This window comes from Dermacentor silvarum, chromosome 3 (genome assembly GCF_013339745.2).
Source record: "Dermacentor silvarum isolate Dsil-2018 chromosome 3, BIME_Dsil_1.4, whole genome shotgun sequence".
Taxonomy (NCBI): domain Eukaryota; kingdom Metazoa; phylum Arthropoda; class Arachnida; order Ixodida; family Ixodidae; genus Dermacentor; species Dermacentor silvarum.
In genome coordinates, this window is record NC_051156.1 from 99627770 (window position 1) to 99649052 (window position 21283).

The 21283-nt window shown below is 46.7% G+C and overlaps 1 protein-coding gene across 6 annotated transcripts in view; it reads right to left on the reverse strand.

Moving 5' to 3' along the window:
* Positions 1-21283, reverse strand: part of LOC119445609 (ras-related protein Rab-34) — a 77902-nt gene that overhangs the window by 12666 nt on the left and 43953 nt on the right. The gene's annotated exons all lie outside the window — the stretch shown is intronic.

A 21283-nucleotide genomic window follows, 5' to 3' on the forward strand; every position in this document is an offset into this window, starting at 1 on the left:
ATCGCGAAGGGCCGGCAACACAGGCAGTCCTTATGTAGCAGCGGCGACATAGGTGCTTAATCTGCAAATCACTATTTTTGCAGATAACAGCATGAATCGGGCACATTGCATTAGCGAACACCCCGTTGCATTTCCGACAGCTGATCGCACAGTAGCAGGGCAGAAGCAGGAGTGGTTTCGTATTCGTGCGCATTCGCTGAGGCAATGTATGGCACGCCGCCGAAAGTGCCATCTCTTTCCTCTAGAGCAAACTGCTCTGCGAAAAGGGTCAATAAGGGCTGCAGAAACATGCATCTTTTCTCTTTTCCTCAACCTCTACTACTACTCCCACTGCGGCGCATGCGCGCAGCCCTGCCGGCCTCTGCCGCCGGTGCCGCCGACTCTCTCTGGGCTCTCGCCCACCTCTCCCTTGACAGTGTCGACAACGGCGTTTAGCCGTTCCGTTACGTAACCAGCGTTTTGACAGCGGTTTTGTGCGGTCACACAAACAACGCGCACAACTGTTCTCGACGGCGGCGGCGTTGTGCCTGTGTTTGCACCAAACGCACGCGGCGTTGGTGACGTGTTTAAGAAGAACGTGCCAATCTTTGCCGTACACCCTATGGCGGTTTACCGTAGCGACCATAAGACCATTGTTCCTGTGGTCATTAAATAAATAAACACCACTAGATCATACATATTTCTCATTCTTTAATAGTGCAAATAACCAATTACACAATCACATCTTAACAGTCATAATTGGATATACATAATTCCCACCATAGTACAGCTTCGCTGGTGTTCAATGTCCACCCCAGTGGAAGGGCTGACAGTTATTTTCTCTCTCTTTCTTGTCCCTGGTATGTGCCATTGAGCTTTGATCCTTTCTGCACTTTCGCCAGGATCGGCCCACTTTTCAGCGTGACACCACCACCACCGCCGCCGACACTTGTGAGCCTATAAAGCTTCGCTTAATTGTTTCGTATTCTTTAAGCTAACATTCGTTTAGACACCTGTGCTAAGACACTTGATACATAAAACGGTATATATCCTCGGCTGAAAGTTGTTCTACGCATATTTTTGTCCGCGTAAGACGATTGCTTTCAAGCATTCAAGATAGAGCTAGCAGCAATTTTTTACCACAAAACTTGCTCACACTTTGTATTGCATTATTTTCAAACTTATTCCTCGGATTTTTGAGTATGACAGCCCACAAAAAAATGGCATGAAACAAAAAACCGGCTGCCGCATGCCTTTTATGTTATATCTTCTCAACATAACTGTTAAAAGCACGAAACAAAAATCACCGCATACCCACGAAGTGAATCATGATGAGTGGGGCGAAGCACTGCAGGGGATCGTTATACCGTAAAATCACCCGTGACATCGCCCCACTCGTGCATGTAAATGAGTTACAACGCGGTGCACAATATATACAATGTGTTTTATTGCTCATAACGCGTATATTCTGTTGAGTTCCAGGTTGCGTTTCGATTTCATTATTACTGCTTTATGGTCGATGAAATGCAGAGCCAGCGTTTCTTCTAGCGGATACATCCTAAAGTTTGCAAAGACGAGGTCTATGTACGTTCCCATCGTGGTCGTGGGTTCCTTTTAGTCGTAAGAGATGCACCGTAAGAGAGCAGCTTGTTGTCGGCGTTGCCGCTTTGCCGCCGCTTCCCGCGCCCTCAAATCCGGGTCCGCTTGGCGTTTTTGCCGCTTTGCCGTAGGGAGCCTACATGCAAGCGCTGTTTTAAAACAGCGCTTGCATGTAGGTTCCCTACTTTGCCGATGCTTCCCGCGCCCTCAACTCCGGGTCCGCTTGGCGTTTTTGCTGCTTTGCCGATGCTTCCCGCGCCGTCGCCGCCTTAGTAGCTTCGTGTCTGCGTAGACGCTGAGCCGCAGCATGCCGCGCCTTACGTTCGTCCATGGCAGAAAGAGATTGTGTGGTCTGGAACGCGCCATACACAGTAGCGCCATCTCGTGTATAGACGTTGAGCTGCTGCATGCAACGTTTCATCCATGACAGACAGATGGCGTGGCAGTCGATGTGAGCTCGGACGACTGCGGACGGACAAGGCTAGACCCTAAGGAGCTTCGCTCCTAAAAATTGATAGTCACATAAGCTAAGCCAAGAGATTGAAGGTGAAAGCCTGCGCGCTCAAGAGATTCATTTACTTGACATTCTCATTCAAATGCATCGTTACTTGACCCGCCGTGGTTGCTCAGTGGCTATGGTGTTGGGCTGCTGAGCACGAGGTCGCGGGATCGAATCCCGGCCACGGCGGCCGCATTTCGATGGGGGCGAAATGCGAAAACACCCGTGTACTTAGATTTAGGTGCACGTTATAGAACCCCAGGTGATCCAAATTTCCGGAGTCCCTCACTACGGCGTGCCTCATAATCAGAACTGGTTTTAGCACGTAAAACCACATAATTAAATTTAATTTTCATCGTTACTTCTAGTTTTAAATTCTTCTTTATGGCGTTTAACGTGCAAAAACCAGTTCTGATTATGAGGCACGTCGTAGTGGAGGGCTCCGGATCAATTGTGGCCACCTGGGGTTCTTTAACGTGCACTACAACGCAAGCACACAGGCATTTTTGCATTTCGCCTCCATCGAAATGCGGCCGCCGGGGCCGGGATTCAATCCCGCGATCTCGATCGTGTTCAGCAGCGCAACGCCTTAGCTGACTGAGCCACCGCGGCGGGTGTTACTTGTTTTAAATGCTTAAGCATGTTTATGGTTGCCCAACGATAAAACTGTCCGTGCGTCTGGCCATCCGTCGCGTAAGACGATCTTTTTCAAGATGGAGCCAGCAGCAATGTTTTCGCCAGCTGTGGAAGAAGACGGCGACGAACGCGCGAGCGTTCGTCGCCGTCTTCTTCACAGGGATGCGTCACAGGGATGCGTCACAGGGATGCGCTTTCACAAGCGCATCCCTGTGACCACGTGACGTGTGCAATCAGGCACGCACTAGGCAAACCTAGGAAGGCCAGAACTGAGGAGCAGCCGTGGCTCCGGATGGGAACGTCATCTGCGCACCTGGCACAGCCGCCTGCAGTAGTTTGCTTGCCTCATCAGTTCACGTTGCGCCGCCTTCCGCAGCAATTCGTGTCACCGCAGCGCTGTCGCAATTACTGTAATGGCGTCAAGAGGACCGCAGCCGCTGAGCAGTGCTAGGATTACCAGCAGTGTTGAGTGCTGACGCCGTTAATATGAACAATGTCTGGACACCGTGTGTAAACAGTAGCTCATTGTACGATATCATAATCACCTGCCACCTACCTCTCCCTGTATCTCCGACTTCCCCTTACCCCAGTGAGGGGTATCTGGCTAGAGACACGCTCTCCAGGCCGACCTCTCCTCCCTTCTCTTCATTAAAATCTACTCCTCCTCCTCCTTCTTCTTTACTAGATGCCTGCCGCATCGCTCGTTTTCCCGTTGGAGCGGATGTTCCCGTGGTTCAGGGTTGTCGCGGAGAGACGGCGCTCGCTGCCGACCCTACTTCCTGTTGCGGAGGAAGTGACCATTATGAGGCTGGCGCGCGCCCGAACAATAGCTTGACGAGAGACCGCGGGTCGTGCCTCCGGGATCGCAACAGACACCGCTATAATCTCAGGAGGCAGGGCCATGTGATTCAGGTTTGGAGCGGCCGCCGCGGCTAGCGCTCGCAGCCGATGCTGGTGGAGAGGAGCAAAGAGGAGAGGGGCAGGAACCAGCTTCTTGGCTCACGCGGCAGGCATCTTCTAAAGGAGGCATTGCTGCGAAATGCTTACGCATCATTCAGAGAACTCCCTGAGATACGTAAATTGTGTATCTTTATTTCTTGACATGGGAAAGGGCCTTGTAAGGAACTTTAGTGTCGCGCCTGCAGGTGAGCTACGCGAATAGAATGGACACGAGACACCACATGCAAATACACAATCAAAACTTACATTGGGAATCAAATATATAACAAAGTACAGGCAAGAAATGTGACAAAAGCGAAACATGGTTTACAGAAATAGCATCAAGCACCAAACGGGACATAACAGGGCACAGTGCATGAAGAAACAATTGGATTTTAGCAGAGGGCTCACAGGTTACATGTCCATCATCCAACGCGATGCGGCGATCTCAGTTCATTAGTGGAGTTTGGTGCTGTGGCTGCGGTGTAGGTAGCGGCTTGCTTCCTCCTAACTATCGTCGTCCGCAACGGCAGCGACCGGCGGAGTTGGCGATGACGGTGCCTGCCCTGGCGCAAACTAGCGGGCCGTCTTCGTTCTTGTGGGCCTCTTAGCGCCCTCCCAATCCGAAGTTCGACGCGTCTCTCCTCCAACTGCAGTCCTCAGACCCGCACTCATATGGCCTTGTTTCCTTCTTTCGCCTATTTCTCCTCCAGATACCCTGAGCGGAAGCACCTTTGTTTTCCTTTGTTTTTTGAGAATTCCGTCCGGTCGTCCGATGCCACTGACTGGCTGCTGCTTTGCGGGACAGTATTTGGTGTCTTGAGGAGAACTACTGCAGTCACTACACTGCAGGCCTTGACGCAACGTGGCACCATGGAATTCCTCGAAACCTCTCAGGAATAGGTATCCGAGCGAACATGCTTAAGTATTATCCAGAGTTGCTTATCCAAACGAATTTCTCGCGTAAAATTAGGTAACGCAGTCTCGCGTCTATGTGCACTGGAAACCAGGGTACTTCAGGAATGCGTTCTCAGCTCTACGCTTTTCATTGTGAAGGGGAACAGGCTCCGTTTCTCATCACTTCCAGCCATTGTCTATTTTATCTACGTAGACAATGCACAGATACGTTTAAAATCATGTAACATTGCAGTCATCGGGAACAAGTTCAGCTTGAGCTTAAGAAAGTATCCAAATGAGCTGACAATAATGGGTTCAAGCTCCATCCCCAAAAAAGATCCTGTGTGCTCTTTAAAAGTAAGATACAAGGACAGCACATTCTCGTGAACAAAGAACAAAGAAACTTTTGGGCATCGTACTCTATTCACAACTAAACTTCACCCTCCACACTAAAAACATCAAGGCCAACTGTTTAAAAACAATGAACATTCTCAAAATTCCGTCCCAATTTAGCATTGCCAGAAAATGATAGTGAATCTGTACTCGAGTCTTAAGCGACCGCGCTAAGACTACTGTGATGCGGTGTATTAGTCTGCTACACCTAGTACGCTAAAAATGCTTCAACTTGTCCACCATTTAGGCATCCGACTTACCACGTCCTTTGTACAAGTCACCAAATACGCTCCTGAGATACAACTTCGTATGCACTTCCTAGAAAACAAGGACATGTACTCTTGTCCTGAATTTTATACCGACGCATGAAAGACACATGCCGGCGCATCTTATGCAGCAGTAGGTCCATCCTCGGTGTTCTGCGTCTGGAAACAAGTTTATTTACGGCTGAGCCCTATGCACTACTGCCGGCTGTGAAGCACATCAAGCAAATAAATATACAGCAGGTGACTATATTTTCTAACTGTTGTCAAATCGTTCATGTCTCTGCGAAAGCAAGAGAATCCTATGGTCAATGAACTATTTTCAATCGTGTGCGCTATGTATGGCATCTAAGCAGCTTGTCGTAATATGTTGGCTGCCAAGACGCAAAGGCATAGTGGGCAACACGCTTGAAGACAGACTTGCTACATCCATGGCAACTTTGAGCCTGTAGCTTCACCATAGCTCTTTCTCCCACAGAATTGAATCCTTTCTTGCGGCACAAGCTGCGAAATTATGTAGAAATAATGTTGGACACTCAAATGTCGAGTAAACTTAATTTAATCAATCCCATCTAGGTAACTGACCATAAATAACTGAAGTGTGACGAACTGATATATCTAGTCCTGTCGACTGAGAATAGGGCACACATATGGTACCCCAAGTGGTACCCATTGTTTCGTCTTGTCTTGCAGCGAACCTCCGATCAGTGGTAGATGTGGTGAGAGGCTGACCGTACTTCTAGTCTTGGTGGAGTGCCGAGAAGCGGAAGATAAAACGAAAAAGGCACTTTCCTCTCGCGTACCACCCCCATATTTCCCTTCACCCGGAAATGTTCTTGGCTCGGAACCGCCTTTCAAAACCGAATATTAAAGGAAGTGGTGTTATGTGTAATTAGCCCGAAACATTCGTAGCACATCATCGCACCAGAGCCCTCTGCTGCAAAACCGTTTTGCGGAGCATGTATCCCTAAGGAGACCTTGCGTTTAAGGGACCTGGCGAGGCAAGTGTGGGACGGGCATTGATAATTTTTATAATATATTGACCTTCAACGCATATCTTTTATGCACCCCTACAAGTCATTTTCATTGTTTTAATATCTATATATGTTCTAAGCACTTATACAGGGACCGATTTTAGGCCCGTAGAGGGCCACCTTACATTTACTCTTTGGCATGGACCACACCATTCACCACTTCATACTAGCTCATGGCGCACTTTGGCCAACCTCATTTGGTCAAAATCTCATTCATCACATCCACAAACACACACACACACGCTCTCTCTCTATTCGATCCCCCGAGAGGTCAGAAAGGTTCCTCATGGACACCCGGTAGCTCTCTCTAGCTCTCTCTACCAGCTCGATGTCCAGAACCTCCAAAACCCTCCGGACAGAAATGTCGAAGCGCGTGCTGAAGGGATGGGGACGCTCGAGGACGGAAGATTAACTTGAGTATTATTCTACATCTTTTCATTATCTTAGAAGAGACAAAAATAACGAGAAACATGAATTGCTCTCGATGGAGTTACGGCAGCAAAACGAGAGATACTCTCGAAGTCAGGAATCCTCTCAAACATCGGCACTGCTGCTTTTGAGCACTTTTAGGGGCGAAGCTCCTTATGGCGGCACCCGTTCCATCCCCGTCGTAGTAGTAGTGTGTAACCAGTCTGAGAAAAATAAGAAAAAAATTCCGAAGTTGTGTCCGTAGCGCGGAATCGAACCAGGGACCCCTCTCTTCCGAGCGCGCGGCGTTAGCCCACTACGCCACGAAGGGGACATGGACAAACGCACCACGATGGCTATAAATACCCAACATTAACGAAAGGCCGCGTTTCTAGCGCGTTTCTAACGCGTTTGTGCTAGCGCGTTACGGCCCGTGTAAGAAGCTGGTGTAAGACGCTGTGGCCTCTCCACCTTACCTTCAACGCGTTTCGAACGCGCTGCCCAAAGCGGTGGCAAGTCAAGTTCAAGTCGAGGAGCGTTTATGAATACGGGGGGTATACTCTCTCAGCAGTCATGTGATGGCGTCGGCAAACGCGGTGCACGTTCCGGCATGTGTAAATGGCTGCGTAAGACGCTGTGGCCGCTCCCCCTTACTAGAGAGTACTGCACGTTTCTAACGCGTTTGTGCTAGCGTCCCCTTAAGCGGGAGATCCGATGATTCCCTCCGGAGCTTCGCCCACTCATCATCATTCACCTCGTGGATCTGCTGTCATTTTTTTTTGGTTCAGAAGGGGCACATGGTATTCAGGAACAATTCACAACAATCCCCATTTCAAAAGTGCAGTGGTTGCAGAGAAAATGTTACTTTACTGAGCAGAACGCGGGGTAAGCACGCGGGTGTGGTAACGGCTGGATGGTGGACGTAAACAAATGTTCGCGTGCGAACTCCCGCGGCTATCATGGCCCCTTTTGGACCCGTACTGAACTACTAAAAGCGTTAATTTAGCTAGATGCACTATATTACTAAATGATTATGAATGTAAATACATTTAGTTGTCCTCTAATAATAAGGCAAACGCCACAGCACATAACACTGTCTTGCGCGGCGAGTAGGCGCAGTGACCGGAGTAGGCGCGTTTGGCGCCATTTTTAAATACCTTCCGTTCCAAAGCTGATGGTGCCACTTGGTGGAAACATCTGCCAAGAATGATGGCATATTGTGGCGGTAAAATAAACACATATCAGTTTTAGTCGATGTTGCCCTCATCCCCTCTAAGCGGCGCATTTTCATGTTTTAAATTAGGTCATTTATTTTAGATACTTCTGTAATGACGATAATCAGTGTAGCATTGAATTGTTGACAGAGTTCAGGCCCGTTATACATGTAGCCGTGCATATGATTTCGACGGCAGTCGGAACATAAAATAAGGGATAATTATTTAGGTGGGCGTTTCTGCGTTCATCAAAAAAAGAGTTTTCTAGTCTTGGAGATAGTAGCTTGAACATTGCAAAATCTTTCAGGTCTAGTAGGCTGAGAAAGTGAAGGGCCCAATTAAGACAGCCTAAGAGGGAGACAACTCGCTTCGGTTAACTTCCGTCATCTGTTGTTGCATGTGACAGAACTTGTTTTGATTTATAAATTCAGTGACAAAAGCCATTGTACCATTCAATCAATGACAGACTCAGATCCCCCTATAAGGGAGTAGCCAAACTTGTGACAACAGGCAGGCCAGTACCTTGGGAAACATTTGGAAGGTCGTTTTGTTGTATTAGTAATCAAAATAATTACATATGTTTGAAGATAGTTGAGGAAGGGCTTAAATGTTGCCAAATGCTCTATTAACAGAGGGCAGGAAATATTCATAGACGTACACAATTAACGCCTATCAGGGAGATCATTAGTTCACATTAAAGAAGTCACCTGTCAATCACATGCTTTATTCTGAGTACTAAATTTCAGGACAATAGTCATTCTACCATTCAAGCCACCATCAATAAAGCATTCCCTTATACGAGTAGACATTGCTCGTGACTTGTGATAGAGAGGGAGAGAGGTTTATTTGCAGAAAGGCAGAGAGGTCGGCTTGAGCGTTACTTTGCTCTGGCCTGCTACTCTAATGGGGAAGGGGGGAGGGGGGATCACGTGACTTGTGATAGCATCCACGATGAAGGCTATGGAAGCATTATGAATGCGAGGTTTCGAATCAGGAATAAACCCATTTTTGAAAGTATTCGAGAAAATTCTTGGTAACATTTGCATTGAAATGCTAGGCAGCGGAAACATGTACGAGGAGATATTTGGAGTCAGTTCCTGAGAAAGGTTCATTTAGATGATCATCAGGTAAACATGAAGTCATGCGAAAAGCAGTCTCTTGTTTTGTATATCACGCCATGTAATCGAGGCATCAAGTTCGATCACAATAGTCATTGCACTATTCAGTAGCTGACGTGATCGCTGCGCCATTAGACAGAATTACGAATTTAGTCTCAGCCCCCGCCATTGTGAAGCTCAGCACACTGACTCATCTTCACTGGTATATATCCAGTCCAGTCTGAGATCGTGCACTTCACGTCACTTGCAGCTGCGCCTTCTTGCAGAATCGCCAACTAGCTTCATTGCCTCTCTCGTGCCCCTCGGCCTGAATTCAAGCTGCTGCTTCTTCACGTGGGAGACCCAGGATTCGCTTCACAGGAGCTTGGCGTTCTCCAGCACGCAGCATAGTCAGACAATAGAGAAACAAATTTAACAACAGCGGACGCTCCCATAGGGCCCAGCGGCCGAATATACTGTAGCGCACAAAGCTGCTGATGTGAACAACTGAACCAGATTTTCGGGCGCGGTTTCGGGCACGTGCAGCTTGAAAGCTGGCTAGTACGTGTTACGCCAGCTGCGCAGATAGGCATGGCATTTGTTCTTGCTTCTACTTGCCAACTCCGCGCTGTTTTGATACGCAATCGTTATGACTTATTTTTTATTTTATTTTTTTATTTGAACATACTGCTAGCCTCACATTTGAGGCTGTTGCAGGAAAGGAGCAGGATACATATTCAAGAGAACATGGTTTAGGTAGGCGCGGACGTAGATAAGTTTCAGTGAACAGGGAAGTAAAATATGCACTCAATATTCATTATACAAATGCTATAAAACGAGGGGGGAAAGTAGTAAACGCCGTGTTGGAAGGTTAGTACAAAAAGGAAGAACGAAGAAAGAAAATGTAGTCATGAACAGCAAAAAAATATATATATACATATATATACACACTTATACACACACATATATATATACACATACATACCCACATATATATCAGGGCAGAAAACAAGACACTGCGAAGTGATTCAAAATGCCATTGTACGACACAGCGCGCCTACGTGCATATAGTAGCTAGAAAGTATTGTTTGTTAACTTGGCGATAAAGGTTTGCAGTGATGTGCAGGCGACAACGTCATCAGGCAAGAGATTCCATTCACGGATTGCCTGTGGAAAAAATGAGTACCTGAATATGTCGTTGTGAAATCTGTATTTGTTAAGTGCTTGGTGTGTTTTGTTCGAGAACTACGTGTATCTGTCTGCTGTAAGTAGTCACTCGCATTGATTTTCATGCTACCATTAAGAAGAAGGAAAAGAAACTTAAGACGAAGTAGTCGGGCTCGGTTTTGTATAGTGGGAAGCTCAGCTTGCCTTAATAGTTCTGTAGGGGAGTCAAGATGGCGATACTTATTAAAAATAAATCTAATCGCTTTCCTTTGTACGCTCTCCAATTTTGCTATGTACTGTTTACGGAAGGGAAACCAACATACTATTCCATAATCCAGTATAGAGCGAACTAGTGACAGGTATGCTAAGCGTTTAGTTTCTATGGATGCGGATCTAAGCGACCGTTTTAACGAGTATAGAACTGAATTTAGTAAATTGCATACGATTGCGAGCGATCTTTGCTAGCCTTCATCGAAGCTGTCCTCTGTGTAATGTGCAATTACATAAATTAGACGCAGGACGACTTCTGAAATGAGGAAATGTTTATTTTTCTCTACAAAAATGCTCTTTCCAGGATTTTTGTGCGTTCTTCAATTGTTGTAGCCTCAGGTAAGCAGCAGCAGTTCCTGTACAAAGCTCCACCGGACGGCATCAGCTGACAAAAGTAAATTACAAGCATGTATCATTTTGGCAATTTAAACCATTAGGTAAACGGCGTGTAGCGTGGAAACGTACGAAAGTGGTGAATGGGTGACATTGCGAACAAAGGCAATTCGATTTTATACAAGCATGGCGTAGAAAACACCCGACGCATCCCAAGCAAAACCATACATAAAACTTGAAGAAGACATCTGATCCCTAAACTCTGCCGCATTCCCGGGCCTCATTTCCTGCTTGTTAAAAGCACAAGTACACAGGCGACTGCGCGTTTACGACCCAACTTGGCCATAGCCTATACGCGATGGTACGCCAGAGGTGGCCGCAACACAGGCTCCCAGCCAGACGCTCTCAGAATAGGTGTCCCGTAAAACGAGCAATCGCAAGGAATTGTGGGGCGCGCCGTCTGTTCGGAGCTTTCGGTTCGATGGACGACGCGGCGGCATACCCGACGCACGTGTTTTTCTACGCGGTTTCAACTGTCAGTCGTGCGAAGCTTTCTGTCCGCTTTGTCGACCAGCAATGTCGTACCATTCATGCAGCTAATTTCTAGGTTTCAGTTCACTCTGGGCGCGACGATGACGAACCGAGAAAGACAAGGAAACGCTTTTATTCATAAACGAACTCTGGTTTTCGTTTCAGCAGCCTTTTTTGTTTCTGCCAGGTTTAGCTTTACGACATTTGCCGCTGCTTGGACGCACCGTCACTGACTACTCTGCCTGCGGGTCAGTCAGACAGATCACAAAGCTATCTTTATCCGATAATTAATCAGGTATATAGAAGCATTACTTTAAAAATCGGGTGCTGAGGCGATGGCTATAGCAGCCTGGTAAATACTGCCCTGTGACCGTCGCTGCGACCGATATCGTCAGTAACGGCGCAGCTAGCGTAATTAGAAAATGAAGTGCTGAAAATGTTTTAAAACTGCGCGCTGTCAATGGCATTTCTTGGTCGAAACTTGAGGTTCATTTGAAGTGGTACGTAGTTGAAAGTTTTCGCTTTTTTTGTGAACAAGATAAATGGCCGTATCGCCGACATTAGGCGGCTGCGCATTATCTCTATCTGTGTTCAATGAACTAAGGTGGGCTACTTGGTTACGAGTATTATGTATGTATCTTGCTGTGTCCCTTTTAAATTTGCGCCGTAAAACCAGGTTTCATAATACCTCTATATGTGCATGCGAGTACTGAAGTAGTTATAGTTGCTTGAGTCATTGTTAGAGAAATAAATATCTTGGGGAATCATTCCGTGTCGGCCCTTACACAGCTCATCGCCGCCTGATAATTAGGTGCCACTGACATACGTTCATTTTCTCTTTGTTCACTGATGGTTCAGTTTTGGAAGTGGCAGCCATGCCTGATGCTTGTGCACAGCTGACTCAGCAAGCGACGCTGCAAGGCAGTAGTTACATGAGTTAACGCTTGAATTTGAGCAGTCAATGGCTGAACAGCCAACCATCCATGGTTTTGCTAGGCGCCTGCAACCGAGTAGTCTTCGAGTGGGACAAAGCCGGACTACAAGCGCATGAATAGGCTTCAACGGCGAAGCGGTGGCGGCGGCTGCGCTTCTTCGAACCGGAAACCGCGAGCAGACGGTGCATCCCAGAATGTCTCGCTCTTTTGCGGGTCACCTATTCCTTCTATGCACACTCAAGACGAATGCGTGGGTGCAAAGCCTATTTTCAGTCGTACAGAAGACAGAATTTCCGAAGTACAAGTTCCTGGTTTTTCAGCTCCTCGGCGTAATCTTTGACTCGTTATGCCGGCGCAAGCAACCCACTCTCGTGTTGTAATTCCTGCTAATCGCTCGTCGCGTTTTCGACAAGCGTAAGCACCCAAAGAAGTTAAATGTTGTTTGGAAGGGGCATAAAACTTGGCCCCGTAAGGATCACTCAACGTGAAGCCAACTACGCCGCACCAGCTGACCTGACTTTCGCTCCGACATGTCTTTTGCTAACAGCGTCACAGCGGCGCGGCCAGCGTGCCCGAAAATACCCTCAAAAGTACCGAAATAACTTACAATGATGTTGGCGGTCATAGAAAGCGTCACAAATGTGTACCAGTAAGATTCAGATGACACCAAACTAACTGCGTCACAGCGGCCGCTTCGGCCATCGTGCCCAAATAGTACCGAAATAAGCTATAATATTCTTGAGAGTCACACAAAACGTCACAACCATTTCCCAGCAAGATTCCGTAAACTCCAAACTAACTGCGCCACAGCGGCTCAGCTGTTTTTCGCTAACTGCGTCACAGCAACTGGTGTGGCCAGTCAGCCTAAATTGCTTGAAGTGCACCGCCCACTATCCAACAAAATTTCTCGCGTTGCAGTGGTCAAATATCGCAGGAGCGCCGCGTCGAAGTGAAGCAGGAATGCAAATATACGCTGAGAGGCCACGGAACTAGAGCTACATAAATAGCGGGACGCCGAACAGTCGAACGCTCTTACGCGCAGACTGGTCATGCTCGCTTCGGTGCCGTGCGTGGCGCATGGAGCATGCATCTGGTGCGTCTGGCGTGTCATTGGCTTGTCGCCAGGTAACGCAAGAAAAAGAACTCGCAAAGTATAACTTCTTTCATATTCAAAACATTTTAGTTTTAGGGGGAAAGAATAAACAAAATGAGACATTGTATGTTCATTTCATTTCACAATCTGTTATTCCGATGGTTGCGCCAGCTAACCGATGATGGCCTTACAAAGGTCTTACAATGGTAGCCATTTAGCTGACTATTATAAGAAACACGCATGCGCTCCGATGTTTAATAAAACGAAATTATAGGACAAGGAAAATCTAAGAAGGAAAGAGAAATTTTAGAGTACTTTTGGATCAGCAACGAAGGTGACAATTGTGTCAGTTCGCCTTCTGTCCTACTATCTGAGAAAGAAACTTTCTGAAAGAAAGATTGTAATTGTGATTAGCGAGTGTTTGATGTGCGCATGTTCTCCGAGTATGTATAAAAAGGCTGGTTTTCTTGTAATACACATTCAGTTGGTAGTCAGTGCTTGTCCTGTGGTCTTCGTTCCTTTGTCGTCCCAGTTCCTTTCGCGCTGTTACTTTATACCTTTTGCTCTAATTATGAACCAACTAGCCCTGTCACTGTGTTTACTATTAGCAGCTGAAATCTCGACGCTAAATCTGGTATGTTTCTTCTAGATACAGCACAGAGCTCTCAACATATACTCAGGGACGTCAAGACACTGACGTAGGGCCCGTCTCTCTATCATAAATAAAGGTTGCAACTTATAACTTGGAAAGCCAGATATCAACATCAACACACAACCAAATTCAAGAACGGCTCTTCAATAAGCGCGATAAATGTAAAGCGGAGTATCCTTACGCATACTGAACTTGCTGTTGTATTTTCTCGTCATCCGGCCTAGGGCGATTTCACCTTTTCTCACAACGTTTTTTTTTTTTATGAGGATGCCAATCTAGGCCAGGGTTCCAAATGACTCCCAGGTACTTATAGTCTACCTGCGGAATCAGTTGATTAGAATACACAAGGGATAAGAAAACCGATTCACTCGAAGGGTATACAAGGGCACTTTTTTAATGGTAAGGATCGTGCCCAAATTGTCCAGCCAGACCACAAGAAGATTTAAATACGCTCGCAACTTTTGCTTAAGAATGTGAATATCTTTCGCGGAAGCAAAGAATGCACTGTCATCCGCATGCACAAGCAGCGTGACATTCTGCATAATTGGAACATCGTGTAGAAGTATATTAAACTATAGTGGGGAAATCACTGGTCTGGGACAACCACTCAGAATGATGATTTCCATCTGTGCAGAAAGATGCTCTTCCGTGCAAGAAATCCTTGATCCATCATCCAAGCAATGGCATAAGATGGAGAGTTTAAGGCAGCAAGTTTATTCAGCAGAATGCTATACTATGTTATGTATGCTGTCATCAGCGTTTCTAAGATCTAACGTTACAAGGGCGTAAACTTTTAAAGTTTATCTTTGCTAACCGTAACTTGCTTTCTAAATCGAGATGTGCAGACCAAATAGAACAACCACTGCGAAATGCAATCTGAGCAGTGCTTAATGCACTAATTTTACAAATGTGCTCTGATGGACGATTATAGACAACTATTTCAATTAATTTTACGATGTTAGAAGATACAGCGGTCGGCCGAACGTTGTCCAAATGAAGCCCTTTTCCGGCGTTCTGAGCTATATGCCACTCGTTAGGTAACCATGGATAGGTTCGTTCGGTAACTCAAGGGATAGGTTAACAATAATTAGCAACTCTCCAGTAGAGTTGTGCGCCAAGAATTTGAGCACGCTAACAGATATACCACCATAACCCGGAACTGCCACTCTCATACAAGCAACGACAGATAGAAGTTCTGAAGAGTTTACCGTTTCAAGATAGCTGCACTGCGATGGCATTCTGAACACAACTAAGCACTGAGCCTGGAACACCAACGCTAGGCCACGTGCTATAGCTTTAGCTCAACAATATAGCTCAACAATAGCGCAACAATCTACAATAGTTTTAGCTTCCACTGTGGTCAGTGCAACGGAGTTCAAAATGTGGCTGACAGCAGGTTTCTTGTTGTGCTCCATGAATCTGTGCAGGACTTTCCTATTTTGGGGGTCGAGTAATTAAGTGTTTGCATTAGCCCTTTAATCATGCTTAGCTTTCGCAGTTGTCTGCTTGAAAGAGGCAGCATAAAATTTGTTGTTAATCCAATTTAGGGGGCTCTGACTTTGAAGAAGGCTCTTCCACGCAGCTCTCCTAAGACGATATGCCCTTTCACATTATTTAGCCCACCACGGGGACTGATTTGTGTTTGAAGTAGAAACTCCTATGTAAATGTGGACAGCTGTATTGTGTCATTCAGTCATTTTAGAACCTGCTCCGCGCGTTCAGCGTTATCAGGCGAAGTGAATGAGTTGATATCAGAGTGCACAATCTTTTTTTATGTACCGCTGTTGACAAATTTCATCCTTTTCTCACTAACTCTCTGCGGGGAACACATGATATAAAAAGTATAGGGAAATGATCACTGGAAGTCCCGCTATCTGGAGATGTCCATGATGACACGCTAACTCCAGCAGCTGCCAATGTTAGGTCAATCGCGGACTTTTAATCTCAGCGCATAAATGTTACAGCCCGTCTATTGCAGCAGCGAACATTTTTTTTTATGATAGCCATGACCACAGGAATTCGCCACTCGTATGTGGCCGGTAACCCCAGGTGATATCATAGGAATTGGTCCCCTGCAATGACAACTCTGTCTGATTTTCTCAGTAAACCATCAAAGTAGTCTCTTCTACGGACGCCCGTAGGAAAGTAACGTTTACTATATGACAATGGGAGCACATTTTGGAAGAACGAAATCAATAGACAACAATTGACTTTCCGGATTCCGGATTTCTTGGTGTATAACAGCCCTGTGAAATGTTTTTGAGGACACCATAGTAATTAAACCACCACCATGACCATAAATTTGGTCTACCCTGAAGACGCGAAAACGATTAAAAGAAAATGATTTGACAGTCGTCAGCCAAGATACTTGTAAATTAACTATGTCTAGGTCATAGTTAAAAATAAGGCGTTGAGGATCAATTAAAGAAGACAAAACAGAGCGACAATACCACTGGATAATATTCAGCTTAGTCATGATTACTTCAAGACAGAAGAGGCAACAGCCTCTGTCAATGCATCAGTCTGTTTCATGCTCGGAGAACCTTTCTTGGCTTTTGTCTGAGAATGATCATGCTTGGTTGGCGAGAAATGAGAAGCCCTGCGCTTCTGAGCGATGTTTGCCATTTCCAAATCAGTGATAACATTTGTTGTAGACGGGCTAGCGAGGTCATTTATGGTTGGCATCAATCTAGGTAATTCGCTCGAAACGGAGGGTATGTCAGAAGTTAAAGGAGGTTGGGAAGGTGAGTTTATAACTGTTGGAGATTCAGGGACAAGTACTTTGGCCGAAAGAACGTGCGATAATGCATCAGAAAAGGCGGTCAGTAAGTGATACAGTACGCCACTCAGTGCCCTCTCCGAAACTGCGACTACTGATGTCGTTATAGTTTTTATGGAACATCACCAGATGGTGTTTTTGCGTCAGAGTATGCATGTTTCCTGTGCTCTAAAAGTGCATATGCGTCTGCTCTGGAGCACCTGTTGTGATGTATAATTTCCAGTATTCTGGTCTCAATGTGTTCTTGGACACTAGATTATCCGCTGCGTGAACATTTTGGCAAAGGCAACAGCTTGGCAAATCCCGGAGCAGTCTTCTGACGCCTGATTTTCGCCGCAGTTGCGACAGGGCGAAGCAGATTTACAGGCTTTGCCGCTGTGTCCGAAACGCCAACAGTTCTTGCGCTGGAGAGGGCGTGGTTCCAAATGACCTACCCTATAGGTAAAAGGCCTTACCTCAGCTGGTTTTATGGCAGCAGCGTCGTTGTTGACTTCATAACGGCACTGATGATGATTATTATTACCTATTTAATGGCACAAACCCATTGCAGGGTATATATATAGGCAGCCTCACCACCTTGTCTTTCACGTCTTCTGGAGTGGTAGTCCCATCCGCCGCCTTCTGGAGCGAGTGAAGCCGCTCGCGTAGGCGGCGCAGTCGCAACTACCGAGCCATGCTTGGCAAAACAAAAAGAACATCTTTAATCTCAACGTAAATTAAAACAGCGTACCACCTCCTGCGCAGTCTAGGCAAACAAGTTCCTTTTCGGATAAGGCAACAGAATGTGTGCAGACACAATTGCCTTTATCAATAGCCGCGGCTTCCTTTATCAGCCTGGTGCTATCGCTTGCGTGCTTAGCAATTAATAAGATTTTTTCTACAGCGAAGCTGTCTAAGGCTGGGTTTCTATGCATTTTTTGTGTCCGTCAACACATCTCCGTGTGCAAAGACTCCCCGCCCGAATTTGATGCAAACTTGCTTCATTCTGTCACTTGGATATGCATTTTCAGTACGTTAGTTATCAATGGGCACCATTTTCAAGATCAGTAGACTCTCAGGTTGATACTAAGGACTTCTCAAACATTTGCCGCTGTGCGACCCGCGTCGGCCATGTGTACGCTCGCACCCCCCTCTCCTTATGGTCGTTCCAAGCGCTTGCGAGCCTAGTTTCCTTCCGCACTCCCGGGTTGGCGGTCCCGTCGCGCATCTCTACTTTTCTCGGGCTCCCCGAGCTGGTGGTTCTTGTCCACGCGAATGTGTGTGTGTGTGCTCGTGTGCTGCTGATCAGGAAGTATGTGTGCGGGTGGTGTGCCGCCGATCAATGCTGCCGGTCAAAATAAAAATGTGCGGGTGTGGGCGTGTGTGTGCGTGCGTGTGCGCGCGTGTGTGTGTGCATGTGTGCGTGTGTGCGTGCGTGTCTTTTATTGCGTTAGCAATTATAAGGACACTCCAACCGGATTTCTGCCGTCGGCGTCGCCGTGAGGCTCCCGATAAAGTCCAAGGACGATAAAATCGTCGCCGCGCGCCGTGTGCGCGAGCGAAAGCGCGCGGGGGACGCGCGTTATCACGGAGAGCGAACGCACGGCGGAAAGCAAACGCGACCGTCGCGTGAAAGGCCGTGGGGGTATGGGAGAGAGGGAAGCGGGGCGACGCTGTGCCCTGGCACCAAAGGCGTATCTTGCAACCGGGCGTAAGGGGAACTTGCCACTCAATCTCCCACGCGAAAGCAAGAAAGCCGGAAGTCAGCGCGGGAGGGAGGGGGAGAGGGGCGCACAGCTTCTACTCTGCCAACAACTGCGCTCGTACTTTGCCCGCGGCTGTGGCGGTCGCCCGCACCGTCTGTTATCTCCACACGGCTCTGACCTTTGTATGCGCTGTGTATTCGCCGCTCAGTTTCCGTTGAAGTGATAGATCGCACGAACCTTCGCCCGCTGCGGCGGCTGCGCTTGCTGCCAGCGTTTTGACAGTCGTTGTCTGCGGTCATTCAGTGTGATCTATTCATGTTTGCTTGTGCGCGCTGAAACCACGCTTGTTGATTCAGTTAGTAATCGAATGTGTCCAAGTTTATGCTGCCGATAAAACTACTATCACTACTCCGAATAGCTCTCTACTAATTTGCTATCGCAATTGATGCTTCCCCTTTCGGGCGAAACTGCGAAATTTTTCTTCACGACGACCGCCGTCACCGCTCAAGAGAAATAAAATTTACTCGTATATTTGATCTAAATAGGTGGATAGCAAAATCTCTGGTTGTCGCAAGGGATTGTGGGGTACGGCGTATTCTGCTACAACTTCCGATCCGAGACCACGACGCCGTCTATGCCGCCGTCACTTCATGCTCATGCTTCACGCGCTTGGTCTTTTATATACTGCGGAACTTTGGTGAAAAACCACGGTGCAAGCACCGCTGGGCAGTTCCAAAACGTAGGGGTGAGCTGCCGTTCCTTCGTACTTATGTTGGCGCCCTTAGACTCGTGTATTTTTAGGTGGCAGGCATTTCATGCCCTAACGTGTTTGTGTCGCGTCAAATAGTCATATAACGTTTATCCAGCGCAAACGTTTGTCGAGCGCAAAGAAACGTTCGGTAACTTAGAAGTAGTTTTTAATAAGTGGTAAGTCAACCTAATAAGTAGCTGTTTGTAACGCTTCCCATAAAAAACGGTGCAGTCGATCGCTTCGGCCGCTGTTTTGTCTGCAGCGGTGCCCAGCGCGCGCCATGTCGTCGGCTGCTGTGCCTCGCAGTCTCCCGTTCTTTTCTCAAGAGACGCATGTCGTGTATAACTGCAGAGAGAAAGCACTCATTTAAGTATCTGAAAAGTGCACGAATTATTTCGACGTTACCTCTCCTCCCTCTTTCGTGCAGCCTCAGTTGCCTTTTCGTTGTGCCGGAATGAAGACGGCACATAATCAATGTGCTGAGGATCCTTGCTGGATGCACCTGTGTGTATTTAACTAATCGCTAAAAAGGGGGTATTTGTACTAGAACGTTAGTAGACGAAGTTATTCGCCAAAACTCTTGCCTGTGACGAACTGATCTTCACATACTCTGGCTCCTACGTTCGGTACCCCCAGCTCGCCGTTCACGGTCGCTCGTTTGACGGCAACTGCCCATTTACGTTTGTGCGCTTCATTCCATGGAAAGCGAAACATTTTTTTTCCTTTCACGGAAGAGTTTGCGCACCCTAACGCCGAGCAGCCAATCATAATCACGATTGTTGAAGCGTGTTTTCTTCGCGAACAGCGAGAAGTCGCACTGTAGAAACTGCTGACAAGACTGAACGAAGCAACAGAAGCGCTAACCCTCGAACCGGAAGTCGCTAGCTGACGACATCGTCAATTTGCTATCCACTTATTCTGTTTCACCTCTATGTCGTTTGCTAAACAGCTTCGCTGGTAATCCACCTTCACAGCAGTGGAGTGGCGCGTGACTTTTTTTTTTCCTTTTTTTTTTGCAACAGCGCACCTCAGCCACATTAGCTACAATGAAAGTCGAGGAATCCCTGCCTCCTTTTCTGCACCTTTAGGTTGTGCTCCTGTAACCTTACATTAGGGCATCTGGCCGCCTGTCCCAGGTATCGTCCATCAAAGGGGGATATCATATACCACACCAACCCCCCCCCCCCTATTGTACAATCAACAAACCTCTTTATGGGCGTAGTATTACACTAAAATTAAAAAAGAGGAATAAATGAATTCAAAAATACATTAACAAAAGCGGAAACGATCATTAGCAAAAACAGTTGTTTTTGCCAGGGTGGTCGGGGAGTTTTCAGCCATAATGTTGCACCAAAGGGGAAAAGGGGAATTTTTTTGATAGTACAGGGAATTTTAGATTCCTGGAAGTAAATATCAAAATTAAGCAAGTGGACCAAATATCATGTCTATCCACAGCATATCATCGTCAGTACACGGGCTTGATTTGGAGTCAGTCATTTTTTTTTCGTTCTTACTATAGTCTGCATTGTTAAACAGCCCCAATATGCTGTTCCGTGCAACTAAACATGACCTTCAAATTGTTGCGTCCGAGTATTTGATAAGTTAACGCACTACGAATCGAAAAGCTTCAAGGCGTCGGTGTAGCCGATGCTAAAGCTGCGAATAAGCGGTATAGATGTCCGGAACAGAACAGGACGCCTCATTAGATATAGAATTCTCGTTATACTGCTCGACGAAAATGTAGAAAAAAAAAGCGTGTAATGCTTCTCAACGTGAGTTTCTTCATCTAATATCTATGGTTGACAAGATACATGTTCTAAGATTATTTCTGTACGGGTATGTATGTCCTGGGACGTTTGCGGGCATTTCTTTAGAGTCATGCGAGGAGAAGTGCTGAAAAGAGGGAATTTTCATAACTAGGAATGGGAACTCTTCTGAAGTACGAAATATCACTGTAACACATGAGCAGAAGCTCCGCCTCCTGTATAGGCTTCGCTTCATTGCCACAGAAATTGTTCGAAGTGTATAGCAACATACGTTCGGTATAGCGGAGAGTCTGGACTAACTATGCCCACAGTAGTCAAACGATTGCAAACACTCCTACGTAGATATAGAGACGCGCTTGCAAA